General features: G+C 42.6%; 1 protein-coding gene across 1 annotated transcript in view; it reads right to left on the bottom strand.

Annotated features, from left to right (window-relative positions):
* The window catches only part of Lap1 (leucine rich repeat containing protein 7 lap1), a 472,349-nt gene that overhangs the window by 217,507 nt on the left and 236,573 nt on the right, over positions 1 to 18,269 (bottom strand). The gene's annotated exons all lie outside the window — the stretch shown is intronic.

Genomic DNA, 18,269 nt, shown 5'->3' with positions numbered 1-18,269 from the left:
TACAGAAAATGTGGAGTTATTGCATTTAACACCTCAAATATTACTGACCTCAGTTGAGATTGAATCTGATATCTTGAGAACAGAAAGATGACAACTTACAGACTACACCAGCAAGAAAGGCAGGGAGGGGAAGTAAATGACTCTGCACAGTGGATTCAACCAGTAAGTTTTAATAACTTTTGAGAGAAATTCGTAACAGTAATGTTGTGTGATGAATATTTCTTAAATTACTAACAGTCTAAAGAAATGTCTGAAAAAGTTGTGCTAATTTTTATTTATTATTTAGCGTATGGCTAGAGATATAGCATCTATTGTTATAAGCTCTACACTATATACGTATCTCCAAATTGTTTATATAGTCTATAGCCTCTGGAGTCGCAAAAGCAAAGTCACTAGCACTGCCATTGTATTTTCTAGTCCTGCATTCTTCGATGATGTGCTTCACTGTCTGTTGTGTAGCGCCACAGTCACACTCAGGCGTTGGGATTCTGTTCCACTTGTAGTGGAAGGCTGCACAGTTCCTGTGGTTTGTTCGGATCCTGTTCAGTGCGGACCATAGTCTACCAGGGAGGTTGAAACCAAGTGGCGGCGTCTTCTTCACAGAAGGCATTGTTGGGCAGTATTTGTCATTGAGTATCTTCTGCCATTCAGCTGAAGTTTGGTAGTTGCTGTTCCACAAGTTCATGGCATCATGGTGGTTTTCTCGAACGCAGACGATTAATATTCGCATCGCCAATTTCATTATGTATCGGGAGTTCTGGGTTATTCACTATTTTACTGAATTCTCTTAGGAGAGCATCTTTATGCCTGAGATCTGGAGGAGGGATATGACTTAACACTGGTAGCCACTGCGTGGGAGTAGATTTGATTGTGCCAGTGATGATACGCATTGTAGTGTTCAGCTGGGTATCTATGATGTTTGTGTGGGCACTATTCAGCCAAACAGCAGCGCAGTATTCAGCAGTCAAGTACACCAACCCTAAAGCTGAACATCTCAGAGTTGCAGCTGTAGATCCCCAAGTTGATATTGTTGAGAGTTCTTACTTTGGCAGAGACGTTCAGGAGATGTTGTTTATAAGACAGTGTTCTATCCAGTGTGACTCCTTAGATATTTAGGGTACCTTTTATGTCTCAATTTCTGGTTGTCCATGTACACATTTAACTCCCTGTTAGCCATTTTATTGTTTAGGTGGAAGCAACAAACTTCAGGTTTGCTGATGTTTGGTTGGAGTCCCCATATTTTAAAATAGTGTGCCAGTGTCTTGAGGTCTTCAGTCAGGATCTCTTCTGTTTTCTCAACTGTTTTGTCCCTGATAGCAAGTGCCCAGTCATCTGCACATCCGAATTTCCTTGAAAGTGTCTTCGACATGTCTGCAATATATAAACTAAACAGCAAAGGAGCGAGAACTGACCCCTGTGGCAGACCGTTGTTCAGTGATCTTTGGTTGCTTACAGCTGTCCCATTGTACACACAAAATTGTCTTTGACTCAACATGTTGTTCAGGAGTCGTGCAGTTATCCTACATGGGACCGCCTGTTCCACTGGAATTTTGAGTATCTCGGGACCAATTCTGTTGAGCAGAAGTCTTTCTAGTAGTTTATATGCAACACTGAGCACGGCAATAGGGCGGTAGCTCTCCGGTTTTTCACTTGGTTTACCTTTCTTAAGCAAGGCAATAAATCTTTGTCTGTCTGAATAGTTTTGGTGTCTTGCCTCTTTCAAGGATATCAGTGTAGAATTTAACAAGCCAGGCACGAGCCTTTTATCCACAGTGAGCGAAGAACTCTGGGTGTATACCATCCTCACCAGGGGCTTTACCTGATTTAGTGTCACTGATAGCTATGTATATTTCTTCCACGCTAAATGGTTTAGAGTGTGCCATCGGGGAACTACTTTTCAGGAGTTTCAGTTCTTTCTTTAAGTTCTTAGTAAGTTTCCTGTTTCTTTTGCTTTTGGAAGTCATGACCAGATGAGATGCGATCTTGTTTGGATGGATTTCTGACATCGTCCGTCCAGTTGCTTTTCTGTCTCCAAGCTTCTTTAGGAGAGACCATGCTTGTCGACTCGATTTAGTGAAGTCGAGAGAGCTAACTTTATGTTCCCATTTTTGCCTCCTGGCTGCATCTAGGCTATGTAGAAGTTGGTCGGCAATTTCATGGTCACTGCTCTCAATAAATTGCTGGTAAAGGTTTTTGCTTTCCTCGTTCCATCCAGGGATGTATTCCCTGCGAAACCCTCTAGGGATATGTTTCTTTTCTGCTGACACCACAGCTCCTACGAATCTTTCATAAGCGTCATGTGTAGGTGGTATCCAACCTACGCATTTATCAAATTCTTCTGCGAAGCCAGGCCAATCAGCCTTATTGAAATTCCAGCGTGGTCGAGGGCTGGATGTGATCAGAGGGATTTGGATGCCAATTTCGTATAGTACAGGCCTGTGCTGGCTATGAGGGAAGTCGTGGAGCACTTTTCGAGTAGTTTGTAGAGGTTTGTTTCCTTTGTCTCTGGACGCAAAGCACAGATCAGGACAATACCCCCGTTTCCAGGCTGCTGATTTGAATGGGTCCAACATTGCTCGCGTCCGTAGGTTTATAATACCAATATAATGGTCCGTTATTGGACATTATAAATTTTCCAGCTAACTCATTCTTGGTTGCCTGCGTTTCGCCCTCGTGTGCTAAGTTAGGCTCATCAGTTGGGACTTAGCACACCACCCAAGACGCAAGGCTAGTGCGTACCGTGGAGGCCACTGCATAGGCTACTTGAAGCCACCAGCAGTGCCAATGCACTATGAGAGCTATGTCTCATTTCCAAAAAATTGATGCCTGCCTGGCCATCAGATAATACAGATGTTGATTTCCATAGGGAATTTAAAATATTTGTCCCGAATGAGTAAATTTATAATACCAATATAATGGTCCGTTATTGGACATTATAAATTTTCCAGCTAACTCATTCTTGGTTGCCTGCGTTTCGCCCTCGTGTGCTAAGTTAGGCTCATCAGTTGGGACTTAGCACACCACCCAAGACGCAAGGCTAGTGCGTACCGTGGAGGCCACCGCATAGGCTACTTGAAGCCACCAGCAGTGCCAATGCACTATGAGAGCTATGTCTCATTTCCAAAAAATTGATGCCTGCCTGGCCATCAGATAATACAGATGTTGATTCCCATAGGGAATTTAAAATATTTGTCCCGAATGAGTAAATTTATAATACCAATATAATGGTCCGTTATTGGACATTATAAATTTTCCAGCGAACTCATTCTTGGTTGCCTGCGTTTCGCCCTCGTGTGCTAAGTTAGGCTCATCAGTTGGGACTTAGCACACCACCCAAGACGCAAGGCTAGTGCGTACCGTGGAGACCACTGCATAGGCTACTTGAAGCCACCAGCAGTGCCAATGCACTATGAGAGCTATGTCTCATTTCCAAAAAATTGATGCCTGCCTGGCCATCAGATAATACAGATGTTGATTCCCATAGGGAAAATTTATAATGTCCAATAACGGACCATTATATTGGTATTATAAATTTACTCATTCGGGACAAATATTTTGAATTCCCTATGGGAATCAACATCTGTATTATCTGATGGCCAGGCAGGCATCAATTTTTTGGAAATGAGACATAGCTCTCATAGTACATTGGCACTGCTGGTGGCTTCAAGTAGCCTATGCAGTGGTCTCCACGGTACGCACTAGCCTTGCGTCTTGGGTGGTGTGCTAAGTCCCAACTGATGAGCCTAACTTAGCACACGAGGGCGAAACGCAGGCAACCAAGAATGAGTTAGCTGGAAAATTTATAATGTCCAATAACGGACCATTATATTGGTATTATAAATTTATTCATTCGGGACAAATATTTTAAATTCCCTATGGGAATCAACATCTGTATTATCTGATGGCCAGGCAGGCATCAATTTTTTGGAAATGAGACATAGCTCTCATAGTGCATTGGCACTGCTGGTGGCTTCAAGTAGCCTATGCAGTGGCCTCCACGGTACGCCAACAAGCCTTAACACTCAGGACATAGAAACAGTACTAGGGCTAAATCGAAACACAGTGCTAGGAGGGGACTTAAACTCGAAACATGCCACCTGGGGATGCCTGAAACCAAACCCAGCAGGCACAAGGCTGTATGACCACATGCTATCCCAGGACTATGTGGTAACAGCTCCCAGTGAGCCCACGTTCCTAGCACCGAACGATCACGTATCCGACATACTTGACATAGCCCTATTGCGACATATTCCTCAAAGGCATAGCATTGAGCTAGTGAACGACCTGGTGTCGAGGCACCAACCAGTGATATTTACACTAGATGCGAACCCAGAGGAATATGAGAAAAACCCCAGACGCCGGCTCAACTATAAAGCAGCCAACTGGGGCAAATTCGAACGCAAGCTAGACACACTCCTACAGGGAAGCGAAGGCATGCTAATAGACAGCACAGCCCAAATTGATGAAGCAGTCAAAACCCTAGTAGAAGCAATTCAAACAGCCACAACTGCGAGCATACCGCTAAGCAAACACAAAGAATCCCCTCTTTTCGAGATTCCAGCTCACATAAAAGAGCTAATACGCTGGCGCAACAGCCACAGGCGCAACTGGGCTCGACATCACAGAGACGAAGACCGCGATATGAAAAACGAACTTAACACGGAAATACAAACTCAACTACTGGAATACAGGTCGCAAAAGTGGAACAACCACCTCAGACTTTTCGACACCAACACCAGGCCAGTGTGGAACTTAGCGAGACACTTCACGCGAGAAACACACAGCATCCCTACCATCAAGGGACCTAACGGCCCAGTATACGAGAACCGTGATAAAGCCGAAATCATAGCGGACTCCATAGAGGCGGCTTTCACTCCAAACGAAATACCATCTGACCCAGCCTTCATCAGGCAAACTGAGGCAAAGGTAGCAGAATTCCTTGAAAACGCACCTAAGCCGGAGGTTAAGAGGACAAATATACACGAAATTAAGTGGATTATAGGTCATCTTAACTCCAAGAAGGCGCCAGGCCCAGACGAGATCCAGAATATAATAATTAAGAAATTAACTCACAAAGCCCTAACACTACTTACCAGCATCTTCAATGCAATGTTCAGACTTCAATATTACCCTGAACAATGGAAGAGGGCTAGGATCCTCGTATTTGGAAAACCAGGCAAAGACAAGTCAGACCCCAACAACTACAGGCCCATCAGCCTTCTGGACGCCCTCAGTAAAGTATTCGAGAAAATACTACTGAAAAGGTTAATAGGGCATATCAAGGAAAAAGGTATAATTCGCAACGAGCAGTTTGGCTTTAGGAACGGACATTCTGCCCCACAACTGCTCACTCGATTCATAGAACAAGCCACCATAGGTCTCAACAAACGAAGAGACACAGGAACGGTTTTCCTTGATATCCAGAAAGCATTTGACAAAGTCTGGCACGAAGGCCTACTAGCGAAACTAATAGACCACGAATTCCACCCAGGCTATATAAGACTTATTAAATCTTATCTGGAGGGCCGAGAGTTCAAAGTAGACGTACACAACATGCTGTCAAGTACACGCAGGATTAGAGCGGGTGTAGCCCAAGGGTCCCTTATCGGCCCAATCCTCTTCGTCCTGTATACAAACGACAAGCCTACTACAGAACTCACTACCACACACCTCTACGCTGATGACACCGCTATCACAGTTCAACATCCACAGCTAGCGTGCGCTCGAAAGAGGCTACAAGTAGCACTAAGAACTCTCGAGCCATGGCTAACGAAATGGCGCATCAAGGTCAATGTTGACAAGTGCCAAGCAGTGCTGTTCACTAAGAAGAACAGACTCACACGCAGACCAGTCAACATGAAAGCGCTAAAGCTTTTCAACGAAGATATAGTGTGGCATGACAAAGTCAAATACCTAGGAGTAGTCCTAGACAGAAAGCTCACCATGCTACACCACATCAATGATATCCAAAGAAAAGCACACATACGATTTAACCCGCTATATCCTATACTGAACAAAAAGTCCAGTATTAACACGGAAGTAGCCATAAACATGTATAAGGCCCTAATCCGACCAATAATCATGTACGCAGCCCCAGCGTGGGGGTTCACTGCAATGACGAACCTGGATAAGCTGGAATTAATACAAAATAAATGCCTACGAGCAGCGACCAGACTCCCTTTCGACACGCCAATACGCCAACTACGCAGTATTGCGAAAGTCAGCTCAATAAGGCACCAAATACGTAAACAGACACTAAACATATACAGAAAGTCATGGAGTAATAAGATCAACCCGTTAATAAGCGGGATCGGACGCTACGACGTCGATCTCTACAAAAAGTATCCTACACCGAAGCACATTCTGTTCAGCCACAGGGTTGGGTGGGCGAGGGGCCGATAGCCAACCCCCTCCCGCCAAGCTGACACCTATATACCACATTAACCCACACACTGCAGACACCTATGTAAATATGTTTCAGCTGTCCTAGACCCAGGGACCAGGCGAGGAAGATTGACAAAAAGTACAACCTAAGAAGACGACGGCAACGCAGCCAGACGGCCAAGGACGTATCAATCCATCCCCGCCCCCTACAGAGACATGGGAGCGGAACACCAGCCCGCGCCCTATAAACAGCACTAATATCTATCTGTCTGATAAGTTATCTCACTCCTATCTAGGTTGAACGCTGGACACAAGAGCAGGCAAACAGCCGGCACTCCAATGAGAACTTGTATATACATATGTTATTAATAACTTTAGTTTTAGATCTGCGGTGACAAGGGTGTTCAAACAACACCGCATAGAGGGACATCGACAGGAGGAAGAAGATAGCCCCTTGCATGCAAGGCTTGGCTCTAATTCCCCCCTCTCCAAAAGGAGACTTGGCACCAGGGACTGCTGGCTGCTGGACAATGGGACGAACCTGTGGCCCAAAGCCCAGACGCTAGCAGACCCGAGCCGACCCGGCAGTGACAAGAAGGACTGATCCCCATAATAACAGAAAATTGCAAGGAAATGGTTATGATTGCATGACACCTATTCCTAACTAACACAACCTCTGGACTTTATCCAGCCCACATCCTTGCATGTGCTATCACAAGATGTCAGGTTTTACATGTAGGCTCTTTCTTCTTTCTGCCTATGTGGTTTTTCCCTGACCCTTCAATACCATACTTCAACACCATATACCTAACACAAACTCTTGCCGTGGTAGCGAGTCTGACTCGGAAACCGGCAGATACTCCTTGTATCACTTCCCACTCCTCCCTGCTATCTCTTTCTTCTTCTTAGAAATAATAGCATGTCGGAGGCCATGTAGATTGAGTTGATGGTCACGCGGGGGGAGCGGGCTTCGGGGGCCCCCCCGATAAAAAAAAAATCCACGGTACGCTCTAGCCTTGCGTCTTGGGTGGTGTGCTAAGTCCCAACTGATGAGCCTAACTTAGCACACGAGGGCGAAACGCAGGCAACCAAGAATGAGTTAGCTGGAAAATTTATAATGTCCAATAACGGACCATTATATTGGTATTATAAATTTACTCATTCGGGACAAATATTTTAAATTCCCTATGGGAATTAACATCTGTATTATCTGATGGCCTGGCAGGCATCAATTTTTTGGAAATGAGACATAGCTCTCATAGTGCATTGGCACTGCTAGTGGCTTCAAGTAGCCTATGCAGTGGCCTCCACGGTACGCACTAGCCTTGCGTCTTGGGTGGTGTGCTAAGTCCCAACTGATGAGCCTAACTTAGCACACGAGGGCGAAACGCAGGCAACCAAGAATGAGTTAGCTGGAAAATTTATAATGTCCAATAACGGACCATTATATTGGTATTATAAATTTACTCATTCGGGACAAATATTTTAAATTCCCTATGGGAATCAACATCTGTATTATCCGTAGGTTTAACCTGAAAGTCCCTACATGTGACCCCTGGGTGTTGCTAAGGGAGCAACGGCGAACAGGCGACCAGACGTAAAGTTTTACCTCCAGGTCTAGATACAGTTGTGCTAAGAAATCAACTAAAACAGCTCTCTCACATTCAGATCCATTAGTAGTTAGCCTTCTTTTCTCAAGATAGAAGATTTAATTCAGGATGAGGTTAATGGCATTTACATTAGACAACCATATGTCCTCAGGACCTCCTGTAGGTAAAAAATGCCTACACCAGTGTCATTTAGTACCATTAGCACTTAGAAAGAACATTAAATTTTAAAAATGTTGTTGTTATTGTTAAGCATTCTAAATAAGATGGAATACAATGTTTGGGTTGTGACTGCTTGCAAATTGCAATAAAATATTCATACTGCACAAATGTATCCACATAACATTTACATAACTGACTGCCATGTCTCTTAGTAGTCAGTCAGCAAATCTCACTGAATGAACACAGCGCACCCTTACTCTATTATTTACAACTAGCCATATGATCGCATTAGGTTCTATACCTGCTACTTTAAAATGATTAAAAACCAGAGAAAAACCCATAAGAGCACGATCATGACATTATTTTGTCAAGTTTAAAGTTTCCGTATCGTATTTCTGGCATACACGGAAACTTGGAGATTTAAATGCACACACTGGCAAATGAAGGCAAGGATAAGAAAATGTGCCTGGAACAGAGAGCTGGGAGAGTCAAAATGAGGAAGGTGAGAAATTCCTGGATATCTGCAAAAGGTAAGTGTTTTTGGTTAGAAAATCTTGGTTCAAAAAGGAAGATAGCCATAAAATAACCTCATAGAGTAGAGACTGGTCTAGAAAGTCACTGGTGAACTATAAACTCCTTGACAGCTAAACGAAGGAGGGCATTACAGACATCAAGGTAATACCATCAGAGGCCTTGGACAGTGACCAACGACTGCTGGTACTGAACCTGGGAGGGACGAAGGACAAGAAGGAGATAGAAAGTGAAGAGAGATTAATAAACGTACGGAAGTTGAAAGAGGAGAAAACTAGGGAAGCGTACAGTGGAACCTCGATTATCCATTCCCGGAAACATTGCTTTCCCAGATTATTCGTTCAAATTACTTGGTCCTGCGAACATCCTGATTGAATCATGTTGTAAAAACCCTGCATTCCTCGGAGACGCTCCACCCATCCCTCTAAACCTCTCTTCCGCAGCCGCGAACTACAGCCCCAGAATAACACGTAACAGATCTCGACGTGCAGCCGTACAGCACACACAGTGCCAACACTCAACGTAAGTACTTTAATACACACTCACTTTTCATAACCTATTACACGCCGTTTCTTATATAAATTATTTCTACTTACAGATATCATATTCTACAACATAAAAGAAGCCCTCACGCTATCACCAGAACAAATGTACATTGACTAACATCGATATAATTTAAACCTTACTTCAAGATGTACGGCATATCAAATGAAATTCAGCTCATAATAGGCACTATTTAACTTAATAACGGCACACGCAATCTTTCATAACAACATCTATATATCAAGATAACTTCACCTGCATACTAGCAGTTGTTAAGGAACATTGGAACGAATGAAAACAACTATAAGCCTCAACTTTAGCATATATACACCGTGTACTCACCAATTTACAAGTACAATGCAGCAATAACAAACAGTACAAATCAGAACCAAAAAAAAAATGGACCCATTTTACTTGTTTTTACCATTTCATTTATTTTTAACTGGCCTGTTACATTGGGTCTAAAACTTTTTATGTATATATATCTTGAAGACGATAATGCTGTAAATATGTAACAATTTTACAAACACTAGTGTAAACGAGTGTAAACATTTGATGTTTAATAGATTAGGTACATGAGGTCACATGCCTCACATAACAAGTACTTTTCAAGCCAAAGAATAAGATCCATTTACTACTTTAATAAGCAACTTTTTAATGTTTGGTTTAATGGAGTCAGTTATATAAGACGATAAATGCTGTAAATATGTAACAATTTTACAAACACTAGTGTAAACAAGTGTAAACTTCATTTGATGTTTAACAGATTAGGTACATGAGGTCACATGCCTCACATAACAAGTACTTTTCAAGCCAAAGAATAAGATCCATTTACTATTTTAATAAGCAACTTTTTAATGTTTGGTTTAATTGAGTCAGTTATATGAAGGTGTAATGTTTTACATATGATGTTTTTGAAACCAATTTAATGTGTGTCAGCTGAGGATGACCCCATTGGGGTCGAAACCGGCACTGACTGAATTTACTGCTTTATAGTAAATAAATATTGTATTGATAAGGTGGAGGCTTCTAAATTATTTTATGTTGTCACAAACACAACACGCAAGAGCGAGATATTGACAATCGATATAACGCGTCGCGATATACAGGTTTCAATAAACATCGCACATTCGCGCACATTTCTCGTATTAATAAACGATATTTTATCTGAAAGCGGAAAATGAGCGAAGGAATTCCGGCCAATGGCATACAAAGCTGAAATGGCGGGACTTGAAAACAAATGTTTGAAGTTCACCAAAAAAAAAAAAGAAGCTGAAATCGGGAGAAATAATAGAATAATCGAGAGGCGGGAAAAACTGTCAAAAATCGAGAGTCTTACGCCTAAATCGGGAAAGTTGGCAGGTATGATTTAAGCAGACCAAGAGAACATTGTTGTCCACCAAATGAAAACGGATGAGTGTGATGCATGCTGTTCTTACCAGGCAGGCAATATAGGGAAAGAAGAATGGAAAAAGCATATTTTCGAAAAGGAAGATGCCAGAGAAGGGATAAGGAACTGTGTCAAAATGAGGATGGAAATACAAAAGTGCTTACAGTGGACCTAGAGTCAGTCAAATTATGCCCTAATCTAAAGGCTAGTGCGTTGTATGATAAGACAAAGCTGTGTGTGCACAATTACACAATTTATTATTTATCCTGCAGCCATTATACTTGTTAATGGTGGGCCAAATGTGACGGCAAACTTCTTGCATCAAATGTTGCTTCTTGCTTGAGTGACTATTTGAATAAAAATTGTATTGAATGCCAAAAAAGTTTTTTTTTACAATTTGTTTTACGTTGCACCGACACAGGTAGATCTTACGGCGACGGTGGGATTGGAAAGGCCTAGGAATGGGAAGGAAGCGGCCGTGGCCTTAATTAAGGTACAGCCCTAGCACTTCCCTGGTGTAAAAATGGGAAACCATGGAAAACCATCTTCAAGGCTGCCGACAATGGGGTTTGAACTCACGATCTTCCAGGTGAAAGCTCACAGCGGCGCACCCCTAACCGCACGGCCAACTCGCCCGATAAATTAATAATTGGGAGTGACAGCTGTTAGTATTAAATGCCTTACTTGAGTTTGCAATGAAACATAATATTGAGATAGAGAATAAGTATTTGGTGAAAGGACACACTCAAATGGAAATAGATTCTGTCCTTGTTATGATTGAATTCAAGCAAATGAAGAGAGACATTAGTCTTCCAGCAGACTATACAGTCAAGACAAAGGAGGTCCAAAATAAACCTTTCCTTTTTGAAGCAAAATTTCTTTCTTATGACTTCTTTACGAACTGTGCAGATCCAGAGTTTCAAAGATAATCTTCTGTTAGACCTGGACTTTTTTTATCACATCCCAATGTCAGAGACTTGAAGGTTCTAAATTTCAGTCTCTTGGGAATCGTATGTTACAGACTTCATTTTAATTATCAACTCTGCGATCTGCCATGACGAACAAAGAATACACTGTCCTGCGATGGTTTCATTGCCGCCATCCTGTATTGCTTTTTAGGAAATCCCAGCATATTGAGGATGGAAATGAGAGGAAACAAATAACAGGAGTTGCTTTTATTGATCTCATGGCTGCTTATGATAAGTGAATCATAAGAGAATGACATGGAAGCCGTATTCAACAACCAAAGACTATTGACTGACACAGTTTATTCAATGCCTGCTCCAGAACAGACGATTTTTGTCATTCTGAAGGACAAGAAAAGCCGATGGAGATGTCAAAAGAATGGCCTTCCCCAAGGAAGTGTGTTGGCCCCAATATTATAAAACAGGGGTGGCCACTAACCTTACTTCTGGGAGCCGCAAATTTAGCAGACCAAAAATTGGGAGCATGTTTAGAAAATGGTTTATAAAATGAAGACACGTTGTTCATTTTATAACAAATGAAGGGACATTTATTTTCTACACTACAGAGAAAATTATTTTTCAGGTACACATCAAGGAATGGGATTTTATTTTTGAGAAGTGCTTTTTTTGAGTGTTCATTTTTGCTGTTAGTTTTTTGAAATTTGGCTGATAATTGGTAAGCGCAGTTCGCACAAGTGAACTTAAATGTTCACCAGTTCGTTCAGATCGATATGTAGATTTAATGAATTTAATTATTGAGTACATTGATTCACACACATAAGTAGTCCCAAAGATTGAGATTAGTCTCTTGGCACACTGTTTTGTTAGTGTGTATTTTTCTTCTGGAACATTCTTCCAAAACTCTATGGTAGAAATGCTACTTCGTTTGAGTCTTTTAGTCTTCGTCCTCTTGCAGTTCTTGTAGCTCCAACTCTACAGCTGCTGTATCCTTTGTTATTCGTGATGAAACAGGACTGCCATCGCCCACAACATCAACAGAAAAAGAATTTTCCAGGGATGAAAATGAAGGTTTAAGTGATCTAAAATCATTAAATCTGCCATTGATTTCTTCAGCAAGCCAGATATTTTACTCATGTAATCTCAGTTTCGACCTGATCGTCTGGAAGGCTTTCAGTAATTTTCTTCAAACATTTGAAGTGAGAAATGTTTTAGTCTGAAGGTCTTTCCCAAAAAGCTTCAACTTGCTGTGAAAGCTAAATACAGTCTGGGCCAATTTAGAAATATCTTTACAAGGAAGATATTGCTTTGAGCGGGAGAGTGTGTCAGTGAGCCAGTGTCGTGAGGTGAAGCCAGTCGCGTTCACGTATAGGCAGTAACGAGTGTCGATACTGTACTGAAACAGCACACATAAAAGTATCGACACTCGCTACTGCCTATACGTGAACGAGACTGGCTTCACCTCACGATACACTCTCCCGCTCAAAGCACTATCAAATGGAAGGTGCCGGAACTATCTTCACCTTCCATGTCTTACCACTGACCTACAGCGCTAATAACGTTAAGCCGCACATCACTGCTACTGACTGCCGCCAGCCGCGAGTTGTCGTTAGATTCCATTAATTACATCATTTAATTTTACTCTAAGGTGGGTGTCAAGAGCCGCACAAGACGGACTCAAGAGCCACATGCGGCTCGCGAGCCTCATTGTGGCCAGCCCTGTTATATAACATCTATACCAACAATCAGCCACGTAACACCGGAACTAGGGCTTTCATCTATGCAGATGACACAGCTCTTGCTGCTCAAGGAATGACATTTGAAGAAGTAGAATTAAAACTGACATCTGCTCTTGAAGAAATAGCTGTCTACTATGACGAGAACCACCTGAAACCCAATCCGGAGAAAACTCGGGTATGTGCATTCCATCTGCGCAACAAAGAAGCAAGAAAGGATTTGAATGTAACCTAGAAACGACACAAATTAAACCATTGTGATCAACTCAAATATCTAGGGGTAAAGTTGGACCGTGCCCTAACTTTTAAACAGCACTGTATAGATACCAAACAGAAGGTATGCAGCAGGAATAATCTCATTCGCAAACTCACACACACGACATGGGGAGCACAGCCTAATATCCTCCATACATCTGCCCTTAACCTGTGTTTCTCTGCTGCAGAGTATGCTGCTCCAGCCTGGAGGAATTCCACTCATACAAACCAAGTGGATGTTGCCCTCCATGAGACAGGTCGCATTGTTACAGGCTGCTTACGACCAACTCCTGTTAATAAGATCTTTTCACTTATGGGAGTAGCACCTCCAGATGTTAGGAGACAAGTTGCAGCAGAAATTGAGAAGAAAAAGCAAGAAACAGATCCAAGACATCCACACCCACCCATCAAGATTGAAATCGAGGAAGAGCTTCCTACAAACAACAACGTCAATCCCATCATCAGCCGAATCTCGGCGAAAGGAACTCTGGAGAGGGAAGTCACCTGTAGGATTATGGGATGTGAAAGAGAAGCCAGCTGCAGGACATCATCTTCAATATGGACATTGAAAGACACTTAACAGATTAAGATCTGGAGTGACACGATGTAAAACCAACCTGAAAATGTGGGGGTTCTATAGCAGTGCGGACAAAGAGTCAAGAAATGGAGTGGGGATTATCTTGGATAAAGATCTGAAGGAGGAAGTCTGTGAAGTTAACAGAATCAATGACAGAATTATGAGCGTAAAGCTGGTTATTGGAGGAGACCTTGTCACAGTTTTGAGTGTATATGCTCCTCAGTCAGGATGTTCTGAGGAAGAGAAGGACAAATTTTGGAAGACTCTAGATAGCATAACAATGGAAATACCAGACAATGAAACTGTGATATTTGGTGGAGATTTGAATGGACATGTTGGTGAGAGGAAAAGCGGTGAAGAGAGTGTTCATGGTGGATGGAGTTATGAAGAAAGGAATGCAGGAGACAGGATTGTGGAATATGCAATAGCTTTCGAGATAATGATTGCTAATACCAACTTCAGTCGGAGAAGAGAACAATTTGTAACTTATAAGAGTGGAGACCATAAAAGTAAGTCAGATTACTTGTTGTACAGAAGGAAACACCTCAAGGAAATAAGGAACACCAAGGTCATATACAGAGAAAGTGTGGCAGCACAACACAAACTTGAAGTGGCCTATCATGAGATGATAGTGGGGAAAAAGATGTAAATGTATCAAGTACGGAGAACAAAGAATAAAGTGGTGGAAACTGAAAGAAGAGGGGCTGCATGAAGAATTCGAGGAAAAAGTGTTAAGAGAACTGAGATTATCAGAGGATGTTCAGGAGTGGTGGAGTATCAATAGCAGTGTTATAAAGAAAGCAGGAGAAGACGTGCTAGGTGTAACATCAGGAAAGGGACCAACAGAAGATAAGGAGGCATGGTGGTGGAATGAGGAGGTTCAGAAAGTGATAAGACTGAAGAAGGATGCTAAGAAACAATGGGATTTAACGGGAAGACAGGAAGACTGGGAAGCCTATAAGACTGCAAAGAAGAAGACCAAAAGGGCTGTGGCAAAAGCAAAGGCTGAGGCAGTGAAGGAGGCATATGTAGAGCTGGAAAGAAGTCAGGATGACAGGCAACTAATAAGGACTGCTAAGGCAAGAAATAAAGAGTCCAAGAACATAACATCAGTGAAGCAGATGAAGGATGAGTTAGATGTAGTAATACACGATCAGGAGAAGATACTGAAAGGATGGCTGGAGTACTTCGAAAGACTACTGAATGAGGAAAATGTGAGAGAGAAGTACGGGGATGGAGAGGTAAACGAAGGAGTGACCCAAGTTATAAGTAGGGAAGAAGTGGAAAACGTGGTAAAGAAAATGAAAAATGGAAAGGCAGTTGGCGCGGATCAAATTCTAATAGAAGTATGGAAAAGCCTGGGAGAACAGGGCATTGATATTCTCAGGGATTTAATGGAGAAGATATGGGGAGGAGAAAGAATGCCACGTGAATGGAGAAGTAGTATACTTGTTTCCATCTATAAGGTAAAAGTTGATATTCAAAACTGTGGCAGTTATAGAGGGATAAAGCTGATGTCCTACACAATGAAGACTTGGGAAAGGATCATTGAGGTGAGGTTACGTTTAGAAACCAAAGTTTGTGAAGAACAGTTTGGATTAATGCCAGGAAGAGGAACAACCAACACACTATTTGCACTAAGGAAACTGATGGAGAGACACAGAGAAGTACAGGCTGATCTACATATGGCTTTCATTGATCTGGAGAAGGCGTATGACAGAGTGCCCAGGCAAGAGCTATGGAGAAGTATGAGAAGTAAAGGCCTGCCAGAAAAGTATGTGAGAGTGGTGAAAGAGATGTATGAAGATGTGACGACGCAAGTTAGGAGCAGTGTAGATACAACGAAGGCATTTCCAGTGAGAGTAGGACTACATTAGGGATCTGCTCTCAGCCCATATCTCTTTGACCTGGTAATGGATGTGCTGGTTAAAGATGTAAAGAAGGTGGCGTCATGGAGCATGATTTTTGCCAATGACCCGAGGGAAGCTACAAGAGAAGCTTGAAGAGTGGAAGAAAGTTCTGGAAGAAAGAGGAATGAGGATCAGCAGGGTGAAAACAGAATATATGTGTACTAAAGAAGCACAAGATCTATGTATGAACCTCCAAGAAGAAGAACTACCACTGGTCAGCAAGTTTAAATATCTGGATTCATACGTACAAAGTGATGGAGGTCTGGAGGCTGAAATACAACAGAGTAAATAATGGATGGATGAATTGGAAGAAATTGAGTAGAGTATTGTGTGATAAGAAGGTCAGTTGCAGGATGAAAGGAAAGCTCTACAAATCTGTGGTGAGACCTGCGATGCTTTACAGTGCAGAAACTTGGCCGATCACAAAAGCTCAAGAAAGAAAGATGGAAGTGGCAGAAATGAGAATGTTAAGATGGATGAGTGGAGTTACAAGAAAGGATAGAGTAAGGAATGATTACACCAGAGGATCATTGAAAGTGGGACCCATAGGAAAGAAGGTTCAAGAAAGTAGGCTAAGATGGTATGGACATGTGCAGAAAAGAGGGGACTACGTGGGGAAAAGAATTGGAAGTCTGGAAATTGAAGGGTCAAGGAAGACAGGAAGACCAAAAATTGCATGGAAAGACAAGATAGAAGGGCATCTAATAGAAAAAGGTTGGAAGAGGGAAGAAGCATTGGATAGACATTTATGGAAGAGAAGAATCCACCAAAGCAACGCTGACACTACATGATGTGGGAAAAGGCTGAGATGAAGAAGAAGAAGAAGAAGAAGAAGAAGACAAGGTGATCATAGACTATGCAGCTCGTGAAGTCTTTTTGGGAGAAGAAAGACGTCAAATCTCAGAACTCGTAAGGATGCGGAAGTCGACGTAGACCTGGGAGATACCAGTTAACACATCATCGACCGAGTAAAGAAGAAGAGCTGAGACACACCTTAAAGGACTTTCCAGAAGTCATCACCAATAAAATAGGATGGACTACCATGGCAACGCACACCGCTGAATGCAGCACTTCCTTACCCATCAAGCAACGTCCATACCCAATCAACCCAGATAAGCGCTACTTCATCATCCAGAAGATTCAAGAGATGGAAGGACAAGGTCTCATCAAACCCTCTACATCCTGTTGGGCTTCACCTATCGTCCTACTGAAGTAGAAGAAGAAGAAGACGACGGCGAAGAAGAGGAGGAAAACGAAGAATAAGAAGAAGAAGAAGGAGGAGGAGGAGAAGACGAAGAGAAGAAGAAGAAGATGATTGAAAAGACGAAGAAGATGAAGAAGAAGAAGAAGAAGATTGAGACGAAGAAGAAGAAGAAGAAGAAGAAGAAGAAGAAGAAGAAGAAGAAGAAGAAGAATGGGGAGTATTGACTGTGTGTGGACTTCCGTAGGTTGAACAAGAAGACCGTTAGTGATGCCTATTCTATACATGACCTGAAAGACTCGCTGAAACAAGTAAGTGGGTTTAGGGTTTTCAGCACGCTGGATCTCAACTCCGGATACTGGCAAGTGGAGGTTGAGGAAAGTTCTAGACAACTGACCGCCTTCATGACACCGAGAGGATTGTACCAGTTTGCAGTAATGCCTTTTGGATCGAAGAATGCTCCTGCCACCTTCATGCGACTGATGGATAAGGTATTATCAGGATATATGGAAGATTTTTGCCCAGTGTATCTCGATGACATTTTAATTCACAGCAAGAATTTTCAAGAACACCTTGTACCTCTGAGGAAAGTACTGGAACAACTGAAGATTCATGGACTGACTTGCCAACAGGAGAAGTGCCACTTAGCCCAGGTCATGACTTTCTGGTGGAATACAAGGTGATCCTAGCTATACAGCTCATAATTTGTTACTAGCCCAAGTCAAGGCTTGGAAGTGGATGCCTCGCCAATCATGCTAGAGAGGCACCCGTGGTTCCTCCACATGGGTGATACGGTGGTTCAGGTGAAGTGGGGCTGATGATTGAGGTGAAGGCTCACTGCGGGGTGCTGCCTGGACGAGCTGCAGGTTGGGAAAGGGGCAATCCCAACCTAGGGGGAAAGTCATGGCTGTGAACTTAGTCACGATAATGCCAAGTGGAGACCACGTGAGTAGGCCTACTGAAGGGGGAACAAACCTGGCTAGGTTCGGGCCAGGGGCGGACCGCTGGATGGATGACTGAGGGGCGTGGTCTCTGCAACGGAGAGCCTGA

Source organism: Anabrus simplex, chromosome 2, assembly GCF_040414725.1.
Source record: "Anabrus simplex isolate iqAnaSimp1 chromosome 2, ASM4041472v1, whole genome shotgun sequence".
NCBI lineage: Eukaryota > Metazoa > Arthropoda > Insecta > Orthoptera > Tettigoniidae > Anabrus > Anabrus simplex.
Note: the sequence above shows the minus strand (reverse complement) of the source record. Positions and strands in the feature narration are given on the sequence as shown.